At 32.2% G+C, this 20,101-nt stretch overlaps 2 pseudogenes; one reads left to right on the top strand and one right to left on the bottom strand.

Moving 5' to 3' along the window:
- Positions 1 to 525: 525 nt before the first annotated feature.
- LOC130973975 (protein DETOXIFICATION 16-like) overlaps positions 526 to 20,101 on the top strand; it is a 40,036-nt pseudogene continuing 20,460 nt past the window's right edge.
- On the bottom strand, positions 5,844 to 10,336 carry LOC130976949 (DNA repair protein RAD50-like; annotated as a pseudogene).

Raw genomic sequence — 20,101 nt, 5'->3', positions numbered from 1 at the left:
CAACTTATGTAAGAATATATAAATTAGTCCTTGGAGGGAGAATACAAGAATAATACCCGTGTCTCTGTTGAGCCTAATGTATCCAAGCAAAAAAAGTTAAGATCACTAACTAAAGAAGTGAGAAAGCAAATATGTCTGACAGAACCTTTAATTATGGTGAATATATAAAATTCAATAATTATAGAAAATTTTTTATTTAACAATAATTAAAAAAATCAAAATGAAATTCAAATTTTAAAACACCATATATATATAATTTTAATTTAATTTGAGTTTCAATCCTATCTTTGATAAAAAAAAAAGAGTGAGAGAGTAGATTTTGAAAAAAAAAAAATTTCAAGAGGGGATTAATCTAATGTCATCCTTAGCCACCATTTTTTACGCCTCCATAAAACTCAACTAAATATAAACCTAATCTACAATGTTACAACACACTCTTCATAAGTTCTATCATTTGAGACTAACTTGTTCTTTCTTATAAACTTCTTCATTCAACAACTTATGTAAGAATATATAAATTAGTCCATGGAGGGAGAATACAAGAATAATACCGGTGTCTCTATTGAGCCTAATGTATCCAAGCAAAATAAATTAAGATCAGTGGTTAAAGAAGTGAGAAAGCAAATATGTCTGGCAGGACCTTTAATTATGGTGAACCTTCTTAATTTCGCCATTGAGCTTATTTCCGTAATGTTTGTGGGTCATGTCAGCGAGTTGGCTCTCTCCGGCGTTGTCATGGCCACCTTCTTTTCTTGGCATTGGTTTAGTTGTCAGTTCCTTTTATATCTCTTAACATTCTTTTTACGGTTTCACTAATCGAATTTTTCTCCTCTTCTTTTCCTTTATAATTTGAATTTATTAAAAAATATCAAATAAATATAATCCGAACTGAACCATCCCAATATTTTGTTCGGTGTTAGTTATGAAAATATTTCAACACCAAACCCGATTACTCCTCTTCATTGCATGGAAACTAGAAGCGATTACTAATTCATTGCCAACTGTTTCTATTGAATCGACTAACCTTGTGTTCAACTCTTTGTTGGTTTCATATAATGACAGATGGGAATGGCAAGTGGCTTGGATACCTTTTATGGCCAATTGTATGGAGTAGGACAGCATGGCATGTTAGGCGTACACGTTCAGAAAGCCATGCTTAATAAAATTTCTTAATGGTGAGGCTAAAATATTTTAATTTTAATACAAAAATTTCTAAATTTTGCTATTAAAATTTTTTAAGATTCTGAATTTGATAACCATTTTTGTACTTAATAGTTGAATTTTTAATTAATAAAATTTAATTAATACTTTCTTAAAATAATTGAATTGTCATTTATTTCATTTTGGTTTGTTTATTTCTTTGAAAAAAATTACATAAAATTAAAATTGCTAAGACTGAAAATTAATGTATTATGTTTAAATATATGTTAATGTGCTTCTTAATTCATTTTTTTTTTGTAATTATCAGTGTAAAAACAATTGAAATCAAATTAGTAAGAGAAAATTTTCCAATAATAGTAATACTTTATTTTTTCTATTTGTCTTTTTTTTTTAATTTTATTTGTCACAACTCTTTCACTTTATTAGTATTCTTAAAAACTAATTTTCTTTTTTATTATGCAATTTCAATCTAAATATTGTGATTTCATTTTAATATTATATTTAAAATAGACTATCATTGATATTTATACTTTTATAGGCACTAAAACACATAAAACTCTCGAACTTTAAATTCCATACAAAAAATTCAACAAAATACTAAATAAAAATATTTCTACAAATATAATTGGGTCAAAAGAATAAAATTTTTTAAATATTATAAAATTCAATAATTACAAAAAAAATTTATTTAACAATAATAAAAAAAACATCCAAATGAAATTGAAATTTTAAAACACAATATTTATATATGATTTTAATTTAATTCGAGTCTCAATCCTATCTTTGATAAAAAAAAGAGTAGATTTTGAAAAAAAATTATTTTAAATTGGGGATTAACCTAATGTCATCCTTAGCCACTATTTTTTATGCCTCCATAAAACTCAACTAAATATAAACCTAATCTATTGTGTTACAACACACTCTTCATAAGTTCTATCATCTGAGACTAACTTGTTCTTCCTTATAAACTTCTTAATTCCACAACTTATGCAAAAATAAGTTAAGATCAGTCATCAAAGAAGTGAGAAAGCAAATATGTCTGGCAGGACCTTTAATTATGGTGAACCTTCTTAATTTCGCCATTGAGCTTATTTCCGTAATGTTTGTGGGTCATGTCAGCGAGTTGGCTCTCTCCGGCGTTTCCATGGCCACCTCCTTTTCTTCTGTCACTGACATTGGTTTAATGGTCAGTTCCTTTTATATCTCTTAACACTCTTTTTACGGTTTCACTAATCGGATTTTTCTCCTCTTCTTTTCTTTTATAATTTGAATTTATTAAAAAATATCAAATAAATATTATCCGAACTGAACCATCCCAATATTTTGTTGGGTGTTAGTTATAAAAATATTTCAACACCAAACCCGATTACTCCCCTCCATGGCATGGAAACTAGAAGCGATTACTAATTCATTGCCAACTATTTCTATTGAATCGACTAACCTTGTGTTCAACACCTTGTTGGTTTCATATGATGACAGATGGGAATGGCAAGTGCCTTGGATACCTTTTGTGGCCAATCATATGAACCAGGACAGCATGGCATGTTAGGCGTACACGTTCAGAAAGTCATGCTTGTTCTTATCATCTTATGCGTACCATCTCTATTATTTGGGCAAACACAAAATCCATATTGATTTTATTTGGCCAAGATCACGAAATCTCCACAAAAGTAGGAAGATATGCTCAGTTAATCATTCCATACCTTTTTGCCTCTAGTGTTCTTCAGTGTCAGACTAGATTTCTACAGATACAGAACATTGGAGTTTCAATGATGCTCAGCTCTGGAGTAGCTACTGCACTGCATGCTGCTTTGTGTTGGGCGTTAGTGTTAAAATATGACTTAGGGAGTAGAGGAGCTGCCATATCAAATTGTATATCGTATTGGGTGAATGTGTTGATACTTGCGTTATATATTAAGTTTTCTCCAAAATGTTCACAAACTTGGACGGGTTTTCAGTGGAGGCATTCCATGACATTCCTTCTTTTTTGAAACTTGCTATTCCTTCTGCTGTTATGGTTTGGTAAGTTTCTACTAACTGTTGCTTTTCTCACCGTTATACTGTTCGAGATCCTCTACTAATGAGTTTTTGTTTGGTTCCCATTGTGCTGAGCAGCTTGGAACTGTGGTAGTTTGAATTGATGGTTCTCCTATCTGGTCGTCTTCCAAATCCAAAGTTGCAAACATCAGTGCTTTCTATTTGGTTAGTTCCACATTTGATGTAGTTCTCACAATTCTTAGCTATCAGCACTTTACATGTTATTGTGGATATTATTATTTGCACCTATATTAATTAATGTTACAGTGTGAATACAGCATTAACTATTTGGATGATCCCGTTTGAATTAAGTGGAGCTATAAGGTAACTTAATTACTGTTACGTGCTTATGAATATTTAGAATTCTGTGACAACAAATGTCGAGATCAAAGTAACAATTGTAATTGCATAATTGTTTGTTTGTGTTACAGTACTCGTGTATCTAACAAACTTGGAGCTGGTAATCCTTGGTCTGCACGTTTAGCAGTGCGTGTAGTGGTAGTAGCAGCCATTATTGAGGGTATCCTGATTGCAACATTGATGATAATGATACGCAACGTTTGGGGCCATGTTTACAGTAACAACGTACAAGTGGTTCGACAGGTGGAATTTATGCTGTCAACCACTTATTCAAACTCTAAGTTTGACAAACGTCAATTCAAACAAACACTAAATCACCTATGCAGGTGCTTTGTTTACTAATAACATTAATGGCTTCTACCACAGCCTGAATCGCGTTCCAAGTTTCCTACTCATATTCAATCATCTTAAACCTTCTTCTTTGATTACACTAACTAATATTTATTTACTTCAATAGTGTTCTCCATTATTAATTTTCTGTAAAACCATCTCTTTTAAATTTGGTGTAAATTTAAATTACAATAACTTAAAAAAGACTTACAAATATTTTACATACACCAAGCTTCAAAATATTATAATTCTTAAAATCACTTGAAATTTATTATAAACTCTTTTTCATTTCCTTCAAGTTTTTCGAGAAAAAAAAAACATGTCTATATAAAAGATAAAGTTGTACATAAGGATATGGGTTTCATTAAAATATGTAGTGTTTGATCATTAAAATATGGAGTAGTTTTTCGGTGGACTGAGCAATAATTCGGACTTTTTTTTTGTAGTATGAGTTTGTATTAAAATATTTTTTTAGTGAAATGTGGGTGTAGTGTAGCCCATGTTACAAAGTCCCAAAAAAATTTTCATAAAAAAAAAAAACAGTCATTAAATAGTTGGTCCAACTAAACCAACTTGAACCGGTCTACAAATACATTAAATTTTGGGTTAAAACTTGCATTTTCAACAATTGTTGTACGGATGTCATCTCAACCCTTCATTTGGAATCTTATTTTATGGTCCTTCAAAGTCTTGAAAATACTTTTCCTACCAAAGACATTATCTTGTTTCGAAGAGAAAACCATTTATCATTTAAAAGTTTATGTGGCTGGTTAGTATTTTTTTAGAGCCCCTCTATTTAATTTGCACTCATTTAAAAGATAGGCAAAAAAAGAAAGAAAGAGCCGCTCTATATAAGTTTCACTCACTTCTCTTCCGTTCTCACACCATCTCTTTCTTTTTCTTAGACTCTTCATCATTCATTTCATAATAAAAAAGAAAAAATATTAGGATCTTCAAAATGCACGTATTAATACTGAAGTGGTTTTTTCTAATCATCTTCTTAGGCACATTAACAATTTTCGTTTTAAGATCTAAATTTCATAGGCTAGGAATAGTTTTACAAAATACTAAAACACAATATCATGATCATGTTGTTAACATGTCTTGCACTCAAATATTAGACCATTTCAATTATAAACCCGAAAGTTACATCACTTTTCAACAAAGATATGTGATAGATTTTAAGAATTGGGATGGTTCTAAATCGGGGACATCCATTTTTTTTATGGTTTAATGACAAAGCTTCTTTTGAAGATGGAATCGACGTGGCCGGATTTCTCAAAGACAACACTCTTTGTTTCGGTGCTCTTCTTTTATACATTGAGGTAGAAAAGAAGAGCCCAATTAATTATTATCTCAATGTATAAAAGAAGAGCACCGAAACAAAGAACGTTGTCTTTGAGAAATCTAGCTGCGATTCGCCATTAAACCATATAAAAATGGGTGCCTTCGATTTAGAACCATCAAAATTCTTAAAATCTATCACATATTTTTATTGAGATGTGATATAACTTTTGGGTTTATAATTGAAATTGTCTAATTTTTGAATGTAAGACATGTTAACAATATGATCATGATACTGTATTTTAAAATTTTGCAAAACTATTCCAAACCTAGGAAATTTAGATCCTAACACATAAATTGTTAATGTGTCTAAGATGATTGAAAAAAACCACTTAAATATTAATGCGTGCATTTTGAAGATCCTAATATCTTTTCTTTTTTCTTATCAAATGAAGGATGAAGAGCCTAAAGAAAATAGATGTATAGAAAAACTGAGAGATGGTGCGAGAAGTGAAGAGAAGTGGCTGAAACTTATATAGTTATATGATTATAATAGTTATATGATTATAAGTTCCATTCTTTCTTTCTTTCTTTTTTTTGTCTATCTTTCAAATGCGTGCAAATTAAATGAAGAGCTCTTAAAAAGGAAATGATACTAAGCAGCCAGCAAGTTAAATGATAAATGGTCTTTTTAGGTAATCAGCCAATGCCATCTGCAATAATTTTATGGCAGAATTTTGGTTCACAGCCATCTGCAATAAAAAACTACGTGTTTCTCACACTGAAATTATGTAAATATATATAAGAAGAACACAACAAAAGAAAGTGTTTCCCCGATCAACCTTAATGCTTGAGCAACTTCCTTCATCAGATCCTTATCAGCAGGGACCCTCCCTTTTAGCACCATTTTTATTTTATCTTTTGGTCATCTACTCTGTAAAGAATACACAGAAGATTACCAACTTCATAATATACAGTTATGAAAACAGAAAGCCAATAATAAGGAAAATTAAATGATACAAAAAATTGATTTACATCTTTCTATGTTTCTTCTTGTGATTCTCCAACTCTGCTTTCTTAAAAGATAGCTTCACTCTGTTCTCTGAATCAGCAACCATGATATCCTTCTCCCGATTGACATCCTTAATCTTTTGTTCAATACTATATATAGCTCACTTTGCTTTTGACGTATATTTACTTCAAATTCTCTCAGATAGTGGGTTTGTCTTCCTCTCGACATCTATTCACTGCAAGCATCACTTCATAAAACTTGCTGGTGTCTAAAATTAAGGTAATGAGCTACTGAACAGTTCAAACAACAGGCTAAACTCACCAAATTTCTTTCTCTTTCATCAATGTGAGAAATGTTTACATTGGAAATTTGAAGTTCGAGTGAATCACGCTCATTTTCTGTTTCCTCAATGCGTCTAACAATGCCATTCTGCATATATAACAAAATCTTAATATCATAAACGAGTTGGCATCTGACCATGCATTTAAATGTCAAAGATTGATCTCTGATTTAGCGCTTTTTTGAGCCTCAGTATTTTTCCATCGGTTATTGCCATTCATGTAGCAGTCCCATGCCATCTTGAGTTTATTGTCATTTGTTTTCTGCACAAAAGAATCCAAAAATATAAAATAAGATACTCAATTCACCATAATTTAGAAGCTCCAGGAATATTTTAGAATATCTGATGTTACTGACATCTTCAACATTGATGATGTTTTATAAGTGTTGAAATATTGAAAATGATTTAGAAGCTTTGTCAATCAAGAGAAGCACATCAAATTAAAAAAATCAATTCATTAGTGAATAACTGAACAGACAGAATAAAGTACAAAAAAAACTAGGATAACATTTCCTGCTAACAAAAGCACCAAGGAAAAATACACGTCGTGCACCTAAGCATGCCATTCTCTCTGTACATCCAGCAAAGAAATCCGTTATAATAGTTGCTAGCCAAGTATGACAATGAAGCCAACAAGATCAATTAACTAACCAGCATCAATTATTCTCTCAAATTCTGTCATTTCTATCAAAACATTATCATAAGTACCTAAAAGCAAAGATGTAATTAGCGAAGGAGGACAGAAAACACACCTTTTTATCTTGGAGGTCCTTCTCAAGATCTAAAGCCCTTGATTTTAAATGATTGACGGTCAGGTTGGTAGCAACCTCATCAGTGAAGGGTGACTCTGGAAGAGGCCCTAAATTATGCTCCGCAAAAAGATTTTTAATACACAAATCACGGTCATTCTTCAACGACATGTGAGCCTGTAGTTCAAAGTAGAGAAAATTACAATAATGTTCCACACAACCGGATAGCTGTGTAAACACAACTTTTCATCAATTATTTACTCCAGCTTCAGTTTGAAGCTTGCTGATCTCCCAGATGGAATCATTGATAGTCTGCTTAAGGAAAGAACTTTTAGTGTCAATGTCATTCAATTCTCTCTCCAATTTGCTTATTTTTGTTTGTAAAATTCCAATCCTTTCTTCAAACTTTGTCTTCCATTCCATCAACTCTTCATCAGTGTCTAATCAATGTAAGAACCAGAAGTATAAAAAAACTTACTGTGAAGTAAACTAGTGGGCAATAGATAAAAAAGCACATAGAAATATAGAATGAAACTAAAACTAGATGAAAACTAAGAGGAAATGGTAACACATATACAACAATGGCCAGCACCTTCATTATCCTCGGTAAGAGCTGCATATTGTTTCTGTTGTTCCCCAAACAGAGTGCTTCTTTGAGCAGTTTTAGTTGAGATTTGGTCCTGCAGCTTTCGCAAAACTTTCAGTGTTTTCTCTGCATGATGTATTTTATCATCATCCACATCTTTAATGCTTCCTTCCAACTCCTGTAACTGACATTTTAGAGATTCTGTACTCTCCTGATCTTGGGCAATGCTTTCACGAAGCTGTAAGAAGATAAAAGAAAATAGTTATAATCAGATTTTTTTTTTCTTTCTTTTACTTTTTTGGGAAACTGTGGTCTATTTTATATTTATAGTAGTCAAAATGGCAGAACTTCTCTACATTTCTGTTTGAAGACACATGGAAAAGAAGACAACAGCACTGCCTGGAGAGATGAATGCCCTCCAAACAATAATACATCGTTGCAGCAACTGAGCAGCACATGAATGCAAGAACTCAGAAGAATTAAAATTGTTTTTTTTGTGTCTTACATTTATGATCCAAAAAAATAGGGAGAATAACGCAGTTTATGTCCAAGATCATCAGAAAAAATTAAAAAAATAAAATAAAATAAAATAAAATAAAAAAAGAAAAAGGGAAGACAATTTGCAAATTTTCATCTGCAGAGATGTCAAATTTTAGAAAAGGAAAGTGACCTTATAAGCTGCATCTTTCAATGTTTGAAGATTCTCAAGTTTAAGCTTGAAAGTCTTTATCTCTTGAGCTTGTTCCTTGTGAAGCTTCTTTATAACCTCCAGTGCCTTTGTATATCTGCTCAGTAATATTAATATGTTATCAACTCTAAGTCACAAACACTAGCATTTCCTTGAATTGTTTTATGTAAAGTACCGCATCAGTTTCTGCAAACTCAACCTAACATGGCTCAATAAGGAATGTGTGTGTGTGTGTTTGTCCCTTTTTTTTTTTTTGTGGTCAAGCAGAGTCCTCTGCACATGTAATGGAGTATTATCAGCTATGTGATTTAAACCATAGATGATTGAAGGTTGCTTCATACTTATGATAGTAAGATTCTTCTGAGGCAATTTTACAATGTAGCGACAGCTGATTTCATGTACTACCTACTTGAGCAACATGGAAGACAACTTGAATTTCATAATGATGAGAAATTTGGTAATTTGGGTGGGCAGAATGCATTGACCAAACACAATATGTAAAAGACAAGTTAAACGAATTATACAAAGCTCACAAAAGTTGAAAATCCAAAGTAGATCTGTGATGTGTAACCCTTTTCATACAAAAGATTAATAAAAGAGGAATTGTATAGTAACACAAATGATACCGAGTTGCAGAAAAGATGTCGTCAAACTTTTTCTTCAATGTGGAAGGATCCTGCAGTGGCCAATTCGCTTCATCTTGATGAACAAATATAACATTTTCTAAAATGGCCTTAGAAACACCCATGAGCGCAGGAATTTCCTTATCCATGTCTGCACATCTATAGCTAAGGCAAACTTTCTGACAAAGCAAACCAAGTAAGTCAAGTTAATACGACAAGCAAAAAAAGAGACAATTTGGCAATCACAAGCCAGAAGCAAACCCTAGATTCAAACTATATTACGTTAATAAAGTAAACCAAAACACTTAGTCTCTCATTCATTGGATTAATAAAACACTTTCATTAACCTACTTCCTATACTGGTTATAAACACAACATATTGCTTTTGTATTGTTTCCACATCTCAACATTTTCACAATACCGTTAAAACTAACGTTGAAATCAAGAAAATGGAACCTATCTTGTGGTTGAAGTTGAAGAATAAAGTTGACAATGTATCTCCCCATTATGAGGATTAATAGTTTGAAGTACACTCTCAATTGCCTTGTATTCCATCTTCGACGCCTTTTGTGTGAGCTGAAAGGACCTTATGCAAACCACGTCTTTTCCCGCTGCTGTCTTAAATCGGAGGTTAATCTGGTCCTTCGTTTCAGTTTCACCAGCAACCTTCCAAAACAAGTTCCAAAATACTAATCAATTAGTAGTAGCCATAGCAGTATCCTTATGTTTTGTAAAATATAACGAGTCAACTTAACATGATCCTAAATCCCTAAGTGATAAGTATACTACAACAAGTCTTAAGAGAGGAACCTTGGGGTCATGAATGAAACTGTGACCAGACCTTGCATTAGGAGGCAACTCGCCAGTGCAAGAAAGCTTCAAGCACTCGATGATTGTCTGCATAAAACGAATGAAAATGGCGTATTATAGTAAGAAGTTAGGGTTATGAAAAAGAAAAAGAGAAAAGGGAGGGAATGAAAATCGTACGGTTTTTCCAGCACCGTTGGGGCCAACGATTAGGGTTAACTGGTTAAGGGTCTGAAGAAGGTGATGATGTTCTTGTTCTCTGGGTCGAAGCTCCGAATGCCTTTGATCAGCATCTTATCAACGATACTCATGGTTAAGAGTTAGAGAGCGGGGAAATGGCCGGCACTCAAAACAAAAGCAAAGTAATAACTAAGGTTCAGAAAGCGGTGGGGCTTCGAACCGCTCTCGCAACGGTTCAATCGGTTCAACCGTTAAAATGTGATTTAATTAGAATAGTTAAATTATAATAAAATAATATATAATATTTATAACAATATATAATAGCAAAATCTATTTTGGTGTCTAATTTTTTTCCAATTTTACCTTTTTTAATAATCTATCCCACTATATGTCAGTTATTCTACGTTAAAAACTTTTACTATTTCATCTTTTCTCTTATTACATACAATCACGTTCTCTCTTATCTCATTAATTCACATCCACGGAACTTCAATCATTATCTTTTACCTCCCTTACTATCTATCATCTCATATTATTGTTACTGCATAATCAAAAAAACATTTTTTTAATCCATCTTCTCTTGCATCTTTCTTATTTCACTTGAATATACTGTAAAACCTAATATAATTTACCTGAAAAAAGTTAAGTACTTTTTTTTATTTTATAATCATTTTATATTTTGAGATTCAAAATTTTGTATTTTTTTTTATTCGAGGCTTATTTTTATGTTTTATTTTAGTTTTATTAATAAAAAAATATTAATATTAGTTTTAATATTTAACCTTTAGGATAAATAAAAAGATGAGATTTTTTATATAAATTAGATGATTGAAAAACTATTTATTATAAAAAAAGTTAAGTCTATTTCTTGGCTATAGAAATATATATAATTCACTCTTGGATTTAATCAAAATAAATATATGTTTATTTAATTTTTTAAATTTTACATCAATTATTAAAATCATGATGATATAATAGATGTACTCCAATAAAAAATAAAAAACGGTAAAAATGGTAAGAAAGAGAATTAAAAACGGAGGAAGAAAGAGAGAACAAGCTAATATAAGAATGGTGGTGAAGCATATGTAGATAGATAATGGTAAGAAAAAGAAACAATGAAACTAAAAATTAAAAATTAAAAATTCTAAAAGAATAATAAAACTAAAGATAATTTAAAATGTTGAATATAAAATTATAAGAAATAAAATTTTTTTAGCTATTAAAATTATGCGAAAGAAATAGTGATTTAAATATAAATTTTTATAAATTTATATCTTCATTGTTATACATAGTAACAATGTAATAATTTTAGTATTATATCTAAATTAATTTAAATCCAATTATTCTATATATTTAAAAAATTAAATAACTTATAAATTTTTTTATTTTTTATTTTATACAAAACTTTTGAATCCTCGATATCTTAAATTTTTTTTAAAATGATAAAATATGACTTATCAAGTAAGTATGAAAATAATTTTTTAACAAATCTTTAACAACTCAAAAGTTAATATAGTGGATATGTATGAATCAAAGTGATAAAGAAAAATGAGAGCTGCGATAATAATATGGTGATAATTGATTGTAATTGGGGTTAATAGAAGAAGAAAATAAGGAAGGACAATAAAACAAGGCAACATAATAATGGCGGTGAGACAATAATAATTATACAATGATAAGAAAAAATAATAATGTATAATATGATGAGATGATATAATCAAAATAAAAATTAATAATTTTAAAATAATAATGAAATTTAAGATAATTAAAAATGTTTAATATAAAATTAAAAAAATAATTTTTATCTATTAGAATTGTATATTTTCTAAAAGAATGTTTTGAATATGAATATAATAAATTTATAAATTTATTTCAAATTAAATAAGATTAAGAAAATAAGTAAATTTAATATATAAATAACTAATTTGTAAATAATATTAATAAATTTTTATCTTAATTTTGTTACACATACTAATAACATAATTTTTTTTATTTTTTTAATTTAAATTTATTTATCTTATACTTTTTACATATATTAAATAATTTAAAATATTTTATTTGTTCATAATTTATTTTTTAATTATTGATATTAAATTTATAATTTTAAAAACAAAAATATAAAAATATTTTTTAACCCAATAAAAAAACAATTCAACAAGCACTCGCTAATAAAATTATAAATAAAATACAAAAATATGAATATATTTTAGTATAAATTTTAAAAGGAGAGTTATGTAGTGACCAAGAATGTGGTGTATAAGAGTGGCCAAAGGTTGATTGACCTATGAAAAAAAGACAGCTGGCAACATGATTGACTGTTTTTACTGATGATAATCATTAATGATGCGATTAGTCAGGGTGTAGTTTCCCAGATGGGCCCAAACTGCAGGAACCGGAGCCCCAACCATAAGACCCGATCCGGCGAAAGAAGAACGCCTCGATCTCCGCTATGCGACCGAGCATCCTCGCCAGTTTCAATCCCGCCACTGCTGCCTTCGGCTGTTTGCTTCTTCACCGTCGGCGCCTTCTCCTGGATCTTTATCGGCGATGCCTTTGTTCCGCCTGAATCACCCACTCGATCTCGACTTGCTGGGAGCGCCAAGACAGAAGCTTGACGCCTTCTCCTTTGAGGTTCATCAGCGATTTTGGAGTCTGGTTGTTGCTCTCTGTTTTGTCAACGGTGCTAAACATCTCCATCATTTGTTGTAAATCTCATAGTTGTCCCGTCCTCTCCGACACCGAGGAATACCTCTTCTGCTCCTCTCAGGAACATAACTCTTGAACGCAGGTGACGATCGCTGTGGCTCCTCTCCGGCATGGCTTCCGCCGACGACTGCATGCCAGAAATCACCCATTGCCTTTCGCGACTTAGCCACCAACGACACATGGAACACTAGTTCATCCTCGATGATTCTCACTACTACTTTTTCAATATTGCATTTCTTCTCCATCCAATCGTGCTTTTAACTACCACAATCTTGCTGTCTTTGAAAGTTGGAAATTTACAGATTTGTCTCAATGATTTGTCTTATGTTTTAACTTGTTAATAACTATTATTTAAGGAAAATTCTGTAATGTTGAAGAAAGATTCCTCAACACATGCTGAAGCTTATGTGTCAAAAGATGAAGGAAAACGCGTGTCCGTCAAGAATGATGGCTTGGCCTGAACCGTTGCATTTGGTGCTGGCAACTGCAGCACTGTTGCTTTTCAGAAACTGTCTCAACTTGATAGATGTTTAGATAATCATTAAGAAAGGCTAATTAATTAAGTTTACAAAAGTAAATTTTTTTGGAATGTAATATTTGGTTTTTGGTGGAGTTGTGTTATTGGGCAGCTGGGCCTTGGAAGTTGGTTTTTTGGTGGGTTGTGGAAAGTGACAAAAACCCCATTTATATAATCATGGGCTCCGCAAAATATATGGAGGTTACATTATCCTAACAAAACTAATGGGCCTTAGTAGGAAAAAATAATGGAATTGAAATTCTTATGTGAAATAATTAAGTTTTAACTAATTTATTAATAATTATAAACACTAATTATGTGTATACTTAATTAATAATTTATATTATTATTTTAAACGATAGACAGGATTAAATAATTTAATTATCTATTGAAGAAAGTGAATAATTTATTCATGTTTAACTTATTAATAATTATAACAATTAATTTTTATAAATAGGTATATCTTTATTTAATAAAAAATTTATATTAATGATTTATATTCATTATTTAAGTAATAATTAATATACATAATTATACTATATCAAAATTAAATATTTTTGTTAGTGTTAAGTTAAATTATAGTTAATAAAATTTATTTACATAATAAAGTTAAGTTAAATATTTTTGTAAACGGATGAAAGTTGAACTTTATTAGTGGAATAATCATGCTAATACGTTTTTCGCAAAGATGCTATTTGTGTAGCTACATTATCCTGATTACTAAGATTGAATTATTCTACCTTCGGATGCATTCAAGTTACTTACTTTTCAAAAGCTATAAATTAGTAAACCAACTAGAGATACGGTTGGAGTTTAGGATTGATGAGAAAGGGTTTATGGTAGAGAGTTGGACAAACATGGTTAAACTTTGACGGTGTACGATTTAGGAGTTATATTTTAGAGTTAGTAGGTTTTGTAAGTTACATTTTGAAATTTATAGTTTACATTAAGGTTGTGAGAACCGGACCGGTCAATAAACCGGTGAGATCACTAGTTCAATATGTAACACCCTAATACTTTTAAACTTTGTTAAGCTTTATTGGATTATATTTAGTAGCTGATATTCAAAATCTTGCGAAAATTTTCTTTTAAAACAAATGTGAAATATTTATATAAAATAATTTATAAATAAAAATATTGAATAATTAGTTTTTATTAGAATAGTTACTAGTTGAAAAATATAAGTGGATTTGAAAATACTAACATGAAAAATCGGTGTGCTAAACTATGAAGGCACAACAATGACAAGCTTTACTCATACCAAATAAAAAGGAAACATCATAGTTACAATTGCAATCAGTCAATAAGCATAAAATAAGACACATAGGAAATCCTAATTCCCTTATTTTGTTTAACTATGGCTAAAACAATCACATATTCTTCCTTCCTAAGGTAAACGCTTAATGTTTTGTATCTACGTCCTCGACAGCTTGCTCCCACTAGTGCACCTGTCTTTTCACCTCAACTGTATTGCTTCATACTGCATCGTTCCTAAAGATGGTACGGAGAGAGGGGTGAGAAACAAAAGTTTCTCAGTAGTTTATCTATATGACGTCATCGTATCCATCCACAGCCACTCCGAGTTTTAAAATAAAAACAGTGATAATGCAATGTTATTCAATTATTATTTTCAAAAGTCCTTGTTAGTCGAAGTGGTGTGACTTTTAGATGCTTCTCATTTACTTATGCTATGACATGTGCGATGCATACAAAATGCCTATAGCGTTAAAACATTTAAATGTATCTAAACTCATAAACCTTTGTTTAATGTTCTCATAGGCCACAAAGCAAGACAAAATAAATAATAAATAAGAGAAGAATACTAACATTGGCATAAATAAGTCAAGTAGAATAGATCTAAATAAAAATAAAGATCTTAAACAATATCATCCATCAAATAAAAAGGAACTTTGGATAAAAGAAAGATCTTTGAATGCAATAATAAACATAATCATAAATAAATAAAAAGATAAAAGAAGAACAATCATGATCACACTTTTCATTGTACTTTTCATTACTTTTTCTCGTGGCTTTTATGGAAGGTATTGAGCTCAAACCGGTATAAAAATGGGAGTCCCTTTCTGTTCCGAGGGTTACCTGAAACTATAGGTTGATCTCGGACGAAATCTTCTGTACTGGTCGGTGCTGACGTGTCCGGCTGGTGGGAGACGGCCGGAGCGGTCGTATCCGACTTGTTGACTGGCAGCACTGCTGATCCTTCGTCACCGGAGGGGGGGTACCTGCAAGAGACTCCGATGCTTAAGTTAGCATGGGTATTAAACAGGTTTTTAGTAGAATCAGAGTATGAGTTATATCTGGGTGCTCCAGTGTATTTATAATGGTGAGAAGTGACCTTTATCTTATCTTATCTTATCTTTGGGTGAGGTCAGCTTATCTTCAACGGAACCGCCCTTCTCTCTGTGGGCTTGGGCTGCCTTTGGATTGAGCAGTTTGTTCCTTAAGTTGGGCCCTTTTTGGGCTTTCCTGTCGATTTGGCCGACCTCTTTTGTAAAGAGGTCGAATAGTCTGACCTGAAGAGGTCGGTCGCTTTGTCTCTAATCATCCCAGGTCGGACAGCTCGACCCAGGGTGAGGGTATGAACACCTTCCCTTACCAAAGGTTCTTATCCCAAATGTTTTGGCGATCACCTTCCCTTACCAAAGGATCATCTCGATTGATCACCCTCCCTTACCGAGGGATCACCTCGATATCTTGTCTTTGGGAGTCACCTTTCCTTACCGAAGGATCATTCCCTCAGTTTAATTTACAATCAAGGTTATTTAGACATACACAAGAAGGAAGTCATATCAACAAATATATATTATTATATAAAATTGATGGGATAGTCCCCTTCCCTTACCGAAGGTTCTTATCCCAAAGGTTTGCCGATCACCTTCCCTTACCGAAGGATCATCTCGATTATCTTGTCTTTGGGGGTCACCTTCCCTTACCAAAGGATCATTCCCTCAGTTCTTTAATGCACATGAGATTGTTATTATAATGCATAACGTGTATGAATAAAAGAGACATTATATCATGATGTGCAATGCTAACATATATATTCAAAAACAGTTAAGATATGACATATAAAAATTAGCACAAAACCCCCTACCTCGAGTGAAGTTCCGCTAGGTATTCCGATGCAAATAGATGCGGTTTGTTAGTGAAGAGAAACTTGTTTTATGGCTAGACTTTGTGTATACTAGAATGTTTTTTATAGAAAAAGGGAATAGAATGAGAAAGGAAGGATCAAATAGCTCTCAGGTATGTGCAGATTATGTTAGGAGGCATTTAGGTGAAATCTTCAATTTGGATCGTCACTTTGTGAGTCCTATAACTTTTTCTACATTTGGAATTTGGAATTAGCTATTAGAGACAAATTTATAGAGAATTGAATTATATTTAAAACAAATCTTAAACGAAGTTAATCAGATAACCACAACTTGAGATATTTCTGAAATACTGTTAGTATATCAGGCTGGCTGATAAGAGCGCGATTTTCTACTCTGAATTTGTAACCGATTTATCTACCTAATTTAATTTGAATTTGATTTTATACTGAACTTAAGGAATAGAGCTTGTATTCTTATCTTTTCATATAACTATATATCATTCAAATCTAATAAATATAGAATTAATTATAACTATATTTTAAAAGGTTGTTTGTTGTCGGTTGGAGATTTACTACCACTAGTGCTTTCATATTTTTAAATTTTAAATTCAAATCATAAATCATTACTACTTTAATTAATTAATTAGTTATTAAAAATGAATTGATTCAAAAAGTTAGGATGTTACACAATGGTTCACTGGTTCGACCAGAGTTTAACCGTGATTCGACCGGAGTTCAACCGGGGTACAACTGGTTTAATTAAATATTAAATAAAATTATTAAAAAATCTATATATAATTTTGAATATATAAATTCAATAATTTCTACCTTAATAAAATTCAAAATTTCACAATTTCACATCATAAATTATCCATAATTTAATATTAAAAGTTCACAAACAACTTCAATCATCAATGTTCATAGCAAAAAAACAACCATATCCCCAAGGCATGACCCAAATTGTTTTCATTTACACAACAACATGCAACGATCATATCAATCAAAATCAAAGTTTTATTACTCAACGTGAAGCATAGTTCACTTGAGTTGCAACTATTCATAACTAAATATGCATTAACAAACATGTTGAATAATGTGAAACGCATGTGAAGGATCATCAGGAACAATAATGATAATAATAATCATAAGGAGCAGCATGTAAAGAGGATCAAAAAAGGGTTAAAAAGAACAAGGTCAGCTACTATTAGAATTAGACCAATAATTAATGTTCCAATTTGCACCCAGGTCAAAAGTAGGGCTTTGCCACCTCTTTTTCCACTCAAGAAAAAAAGATTAGAGAGGTAAAAAAATAAAAAAAAAAATTCAGAGTACTCATAAGTTTGTTTAGTTTGATCCTCCTTATTAGTCCTCAGAGTTCTTCTCAAATAAATTTTCTTAGAATGTAAATTCTGACTTTTGTATAATCATATGGAATGTGCATTCCCTTGTGATGTCACTATCCCAACGCATCCGCTTTATGTCTTCCCCATCTAATCTAGCGACATCTTCATATTCACCCAAATCCTCGTCTGCCACATCCTGACACCCATGTCCTCCGGGTTCGATTCCACATCAGCCTCGTTGTCAGTACCCAGGAGCTCACCATTCCCATCACTTAAAGACACCTCCATCTACAAGTAACTAATATACAATTAACTTCTACATCAAAACTATACTAATAACAACTTCCACTTACAACTATTCAAACTATATATTAATTGGTCTCCTCAAACGTAATAATTTTTAAGTAACACTCTTTCCTTCATTCCGCCATCTCAAATGTTCTCTCCAACAAGTAGTTCAATGTGTCTTTAGCTGTGTGCAACTTTAGCACAACATCATGTACTTCATGAAAGAATTCTAATATAACAAGATTAATAAATAATTATTCATAATTTTATGCTACATTATTTTCTATTTTTTCTACTAGTTTTCTTTTAACACATACCCAACTGAAGAAAAGCTCAAAATGAAGCTATTAAATACAATCTTCTAAAACATTTTACCCAACAAATAAATAGCCCCGTTCATAACAAGAACAATCTTTAGTTTGGCTCCCACACATCACGCAAGTCTCAGTCGAGTTTAATAAGAGTTTACTCATTATTATCATTCTCGTAACACACTCTGTCCCAACACTTTAATTTAACACAACTATCATGTCATTTGTTAGTATAGTATTAGCCCAGAACTTATTCTCATGATGATAATCCAAATTAAAGATTCACTATATTATGTTTAATTAACCCAGAACTTATTCATATGCACTCAAGTTACTAAGTTTGTAAAGGCTAGAAATGATAAAATCAACCAGAGATACCATTAATGCATTACATCAAACACGTTGGGTGCAGTGAAATTAAACATAATAATGGAGTTCACAGCTTAGTATCAACATCATAGACATGACAACATAACTCTTGTACACTTTAATTCAGTCTATGCAAAAAATCCAAATAACTGCCAAATAAAAAAGTTTACCTTTTGTAATAGAAATCAGAAGTTGCAGAGGTTGAAGGAGAGTATTGGTGTTGTGTGGGTGTATTGTCTGCTGGCGTTTTTCGGGGACTCACACAGGCGACATAAGATCAGTTCGCTGGCCAGGTGGAACGCGAGGTCTGGTCCTAGATGTTTATTGCAGACCGATGTGGCTTCTGAAGGAACGCGAACTAAAAATCGAAGGGTGAACGGCAGGTGAACGCTTCTTGGTTAACGCCAAGCGAGGAGAGGACGGCGGAGATCGGGAACGAAGACGAACGCTGGTAGCATAAGCGAACTTGAACAGCAAAGAATCGGCGATTCCTGAACCTCGGCTGCAAAGACAGAGACGACGGACACCAAGTTCTACCAAGCAGCTGCGATTGATGACCCAACAGTGGTTCAACACTTGGAGCACGGCAGGAACCTACATTGATGGATGACCGGGGAACACTATCAATGCGCAGGAAGCTAAGGCTAGGGTTTTGGTATGGTACCAATTTGCTTTGCATCAGACGGGCAGGGAGAAGGGGGGAACTTCACAGATGACGGGTGTGGAGGGGTGCTGGACGGGTTACGTTCTCCTTTTTGTTTTTTTGGTTTTAAAAACATGGAGCCTTTTGCTCCTTTGTATCTGCACGCCCCAGGCCCACTCAATTTTTTCAGCAAACTAAAGCCTGAATATAAAAACCAAAAAATTATTATATTACATTATATTTATTTTCCACTTGCTTTAAGTTATTAATATTTCTTATCTTACCTGTTAACCACTTTGATTTTGACCAGTTATTCTGAGTCGTGGGATCCACATCTGTAATGGCTACCTGCAACCGCAACAGATGTTGAAGCAATGAATATTTTAGGTGGATGCGTGTTTCCACCATATTGAGACACACAGTATAAGCACCTGATGAGGAATCTATCCTTCAGCACCATAGCAGCCCCCATTATTTAAAGATCCAAAAATGTTAGCATGAATCATTAGCTGAGTTACTGTCATTTACTCATTTTACACCATCATTCATTTAAGTCAATCGCTGCCACATGTCCAATTTAGATTTGTTTCCCACCCTTAGCCACGGCTTAGCCACCCAACTATTTCAGCCACCAGAGACATCCGCGTTTTAAAAG

Source organism: Arachis stenosperma, chromosome 4 (assembly GCF_014773155.1).
Source record: "Arachis stenosperma cultivar V10309 chromosome 4, arast.V10309.gnm1.PFL2, whole genome shotgun sequence".
Taxonomy (NCBI): Eukaryota; Viridiplantae; Streptophyta; class Magnoliopsida; order Fabales; family Fabaceae; genus Arachis; species Arachis stenosperma.
This window is presented reverse-complemented; position numbering and strand designations above follow the sequence as displayed.